This window comes from Triticum dicoccoides, chromosome 6B, assembly GCF_002162155.2.
Source record: "Triticum dicoccoides isolate Atlit2015 ecotype Zavitan chromosome 6B, WEW_v2.0, whole genome shotgun sequence".
Taxonomy (NCBI): domain Eukaryota; kingdom Viridiplantae; phylum Streptophyta; class Magnoliopsida; order Poales; family Poaceae; genus Triticum; species Triticum dicoccoides.
The window spans coordinates 588,949,288-588,954,747 of NC_041391.1; positions in this window are offsets into that span (position 1 = coordinate 588,949,288).

Sequence of the window (5,460 nt, forward strand, 5' to 3'; positions counted from 1 at the left end):
CGTGTGGGAGATCACACACACTATTTTATGGCCTTCTAGTAAGGTTCATCTGTGATCTGGGAGAAGGGAGAAGCATGAGCAGATGGCCCTAGCGAGAAGCTAGGAGAAGGAGAGAGAGAGACAGAGAGGGGGAGGAAGAAGATGGTGTACTTTGTAGGGCTTGGAGGAGAGAGATGGATGAATTAAATGGTTTCTTGATGTAGAGAGAGAGAGAAGCTTGAGTGACAGAGACTGTGGTCGTGTACATGGAGACGGGGAGACGGGCAGCGAAGGGAGGAGGAGGATAAGGCAGGCGGAGGAGAATTATTAGGCTCACCTAGCCAGCCATGGCGTGGCTATCTCTCTGTGCTGGCTAGCTAATCCCATGCACAGTGCGGATCAGTACTGTGGCAGAACGTAACGTGATATGTTCTCCCGATGCTAACCAGCGAATATCCCATTTAATCGTTTCCTCAAAAATATCCCATTTAATCAGCAAAAAACACCATAGCACTATTGCTACTGTGCACGCTAGGGATTAACCCAAACAAGGCCTAGTTAGCTGAGCTACGTGGTGTGATGGAAAGCAACGGTTCCTTTGTGGATTGGCTGCTTTTGAGAGGGAGAGAGAACCCTATCTGTTTTTTTTCTTCTTTTCTTTCTTTCTTTCTCTTCTTCTGCCTTTTGCTGTTTGAAATGTGTTTCTTTTTCTCTGCCTCTGCCTCTGCTGCTCTCGCTTTGTTTATTTGTTTTTCTAAAAGGAAAAATCTTTAGACTATGGCGAGGCAGTCACTTGGCGCAGACGCCACGTGCGCTGTTCTTTATCATTCAATCCCCAGCCCGAAGACTGCCGCTGCCCACTGCTCTCTGCAAGTCAAAATACACAAGGAAAAAATGTATGCTAGCAAAGGGACTTCTTTTTTTCTGGTCATCAAAAGCTTTTTCGTTTCCAACTAGCCTCAATGCATGTACCTCTGTTTTCTGGAGTACTTTTTATTTTTGCATGTTTCAGTTTCTTTTTTTGTATACGATCTTTCAGGTGGTAGCACTCAAATCATGTATACCTATTTTTGATAAAGGAAAAAGCACTCATGCAGGACAGAAGCATAACTTATATCTGGCTTGATGCATCCTTCATTATCTTTGTACTTCAAAATAAAGATTATATCAGTGAATTATGAGAGAACAGCAAAGAAACAGGTGATAAAGTAGGGCCAGCTCAACCAGTAATCATTCCGTCGCCTTTCCTATTAGGCTTTGCCCCCTCCTTTGTTTGCCAGCCTTGGTGCCCTAATTTCTTGTGCTATGGACCTGGTGCATACGAGTATCCAACATAGACTCCTCTTCCACCTTTATACTTGGACTAGGAGTGCTGTAAATGGCAAAGAGAAAGGGTCTCATTGTCCTTACACTCTGCAAAAGCTTTGACTCTGAGTTTCGTGTAACTGTATATGGAATCTGGATCTCAAAAGAACAATTAACTAAGCTTTCATGACCAGCGTTGTGGCAGGTGCAGAATAATTAAGCACCATTTCAATACTAGTACCATGTCGTATAGTTCAAAATATAGCAGCTGAGAGTCAAATAGTCAAACCTTGTGTTTCTATATTTAAACGAGCGCAAACCTGTTAGCAATGAACACATATAATAAGTGGACTATATGGGGGTACTAATTACAACCGTGTATTTCTATCTATCTATTTATTCCTTGTTGGTTAGGGCGGATTCATGCATCTCTCTGATCAAGCCCCAGCAAAAGTATATGTCATTGGAGTAATGCAATATACTTACCACATTGAGAATATTTTTACCAGTTCCCTTATGGGCCCATAATAGTTCCAAGAGCATTTCCAAAACCCCATCTTTTCCATCTGACCATTCTCTGGGTGGACCTAATTCATCTCTCTGACCCCCCTACTGTCAACTATGCATGCTTGCCAACAACAAATATAATATCGCAAGATGGACGATGGATGCATGGCAGAGATGTAGCCATTGGTAGATAGAAACTCACCAGCCTCTCTGCATTGACCAGGTCCTCCCTCCCCCACTCTCCCTCCTTTTTCTAGCCCACTTTGAATCATCAAAAACTTCCAAATATGTCCAGCTGCCTATTCTGTTATGACCAGCCCGTACCAGCTAGTACGAAATCGTTCCCGAGAACTTCTCTCTCTGTTTACTTTGTTGATTGTTCTTCCCTCTCCGTTTTTTGTATAGTAATACGTGTCTCATTAATAACATAAAGATTTAGTTACGGTTCTTCCCTCTCCGTTTTGCTGTGGTGTGGCTGTGTGCATCCTCCGTCCAAAGTACAAAAATACCCGCCTGGGTTTAGCCATTAGCTCAATGGTAGTAATCAAAGAAGGGCAAAACAAATAATGTACAATACACAAACATGTATTTGCATGAATATTCCGGTGATGAAAATGTGAAAAATAATAATCACAACCACCTCCAAGAAACCCCATTGCATGACCCCTTCTGGAAGGAGCGATTTATTTGGTCGAGGTGGATTTGACTAATTCACAAAACATCCTTATGCAACAAGCAGTCATATTTCTGTTGTGATGCAAACAAGCTGATGTAGTTTCTCTCTCTCTTGTGCTACGTTTTCAGTGCACGCCCACCACACACTATTATTGCTCGATTCAGTTGTTAGAAGCGCGTACTAGCACGGAGGCCACAAAAAACATTTTTACCGACCACAGGCGTTCCCCGCCGTCTAATCCGCGCGCCGGGCCCGCGCCACAGCGGGTGGGAGTGGCTGTCAACGCGGTGACCATCAGCTACAGAAGCATCGCTGGTAATCAGACTGTATTAGATTAGTGTGAAATAGGAGCTAGCTAGCTAACATGGATGAATGATCATCAAAAGCAAAAGATTGATGGTGTTTGTTACAGGTGAGACAGACAGCAACGCTCCAAGTACTCAGCCTTTTCCTTTTTTATTTTCTTTCACTCTCGTCTTTTTCAGCCACACAAACCTTTTGCACACACACTGCATGGTGCAGAGGCAGAGCTGTGTATGCTAGTAGTATACTCTCTCTGGAGATGCTGCGCAGCAAAAGCCAGCAGCGTTGCATTTGCACACACGTAAAATATCTGCTGTTGCAGACGTCACCTTTTGATTATTAGAAGTAGACAGAATCCCATCAGTTGGTAGACATAGCATGAAAGCACTACTCTGCCTTTGTTTTTTTTCCTTCTTCTTCTGTTGTTTAAAGCTGGGCTGCATTGGCACCGGCTGTTAAAGGCCTAAAGGGTTGAATTTGGGATCACTATGTTAAGAAAAAGGGCGGAAAAAGAAGCATGCAATCCATTTCTCAGCTTTTTGAGACATACTATATGTATTAGGAGTACTGTGCAATGGATAACAGTGTGTATTATTAGGTATAGACAGCTCAGGTGACTTGGGTCAAGCTCTCTCTTTCAGCTGGAAAAGGATGTGAAAACCATATGCAAATGGCCAAGCTGCACTAGGGGGAGCAGGGGCCTGAAATTGTGGGTTAGTGGAGGATCTTTGACATGATGCATAATGTGTAAGATAACGAAATAGGGCCTTTGGGTAATCCCGAAAAGGCAGCTCGCATATACATTCCACACTCTCTCGCAAGTAGATGTAGATATGTATAGCTCAAATGCAGAGGGAACGGATCAGCAATATGTCGGAACCTGTGAGTTGTTTTCTAGCTGGTAGTAGTTTCTGGTGTGCTGCTTTCACTTTTTCATGAAACGAAGAGGTAAGAAAAAGTAACATGCATGTGAAAATGACATGGAGGCCGGTTGGTGGATCACTAGCGGAAACTGAAATTTTCGTCTAGAATCAACCAATTCGTAAATGGACGTGTGCATCACAACGATGCACAGTTCGGGAGTTTTTTAACCTCCTTTTCGAGAGGAAAAAAAAACAACCAATTCAAAGGAAAAGTCAGCAAGTGATTACTAGCAGGCAAGAGCACTATAGTACCGTACAAGACATGTGGTTTTAGGATGACCTTGACTGGTCTAAACCACTAAAAAGGAATACCTTTCTGTATGAAAATACGTGTATAGGTACTGATTAATATTAACATGAGGGTGTGAACAAATGCACAAGCTATTTAAAGAAATATTCGTTGTGTGTGACGAAGGGGAATAAATTAAAGTTTCAGCATCTGATGACAAATGATTGAGAAGCTAACAAAACAAATGATGAAGTTTGTTTATAGAATATTTGCCTATCCTAATAAGTGCATATTATGACATGCATAAGGCGTTGTGGCAGCTGGGTGGCAAGTCTTGGCACGGGAGCAGACCAAAGATAATCTTACCAAATCCATTTAAAAATGCGAAAGCATGCTGTGAACGGTGGCTTGTCAATGATTATGGTTTGTGAAGGGAAGGGCATACATTTTCTACTTAATGTATAATCATCCTCGAATTGTCATGATCAGCATTGTGTCGCTGGCTTAAACAATTGCATGGCTTTCTGTGTTCCACTGGACATATTAATTTGAACTCCTGCAAACCTTTTGAGCAGGGCTTGCATTTATAACTACGAAACTGACATCTACTAGATTTGGAGTATTTTTAGGTTTTCACTTGGTGATTTGAATTCAAGGATTACTGACGAGACACTACGTTTAGGTCCAACATTGCCAACTCACACATCATACCAAATACAATAAGGTGATGTAAGCGGGTTATAAGGATTTAAATACTCCCTCCGTCCGGATTTATTAGGCTCTCACCATCACAAACATGTCCCTTTTTATAAGGCCCCGCTTTGGAAAGGTGCATGCATGCAACCATTTTATTGGTTGCATTGAAAGCAATTGTTGTTGGTGTCATGGCTCGAAAAATTAATGCACTTCATGCGTGCTTTTTTATTGGCTACATGCATGTGAGAGAGTGCATTGGGAGTGGAATAGAAGAATTAATGTGAGCAAATTACTATGTGTCTTGGTCTAAAAAAAGTTGTCTTTAGGCCTAATAATCCCGGACGGAGGGAGTATTATGTTTTTCTGAGAATCAGAGGGGGGGGGGGGATGTTCCCCACCTGAATATATTACTCAAAGAGTCACAACAAGTTGTGTTACGTAGTTACAAGGGCACAATACATCGTGCATAGAGGAAGATCCGCCACGAGGAGATTGCCTCCTTGTCACCGGGCTTCAATAGCTGGTGAGACCAAAGGTCAAGATCCGAGAGGATGAGTCTAACAAGAAAGTTGAGTGTCTATCTGGAGACCTAAACAATTTATCATTCATGTATTCCAAAATCTTCCATAGGATTGTGAGCATCACGAATGGCCAAACAGTTGCCGGAGTCACCTGGGAGAGTGATGCATCCCCAAGATCACCGACGAAGAGAGAGGTCGGGGTGATACCAAGGCGGTGCTAGATGTGGTCGGCGTAGGGGCAAGAGACAAAGAGGTGGTCGACATCTTCAGGCTGGAGCTGACATCATGGGCAGGCCGAGTCGGTGATGATATGCTCTCCAA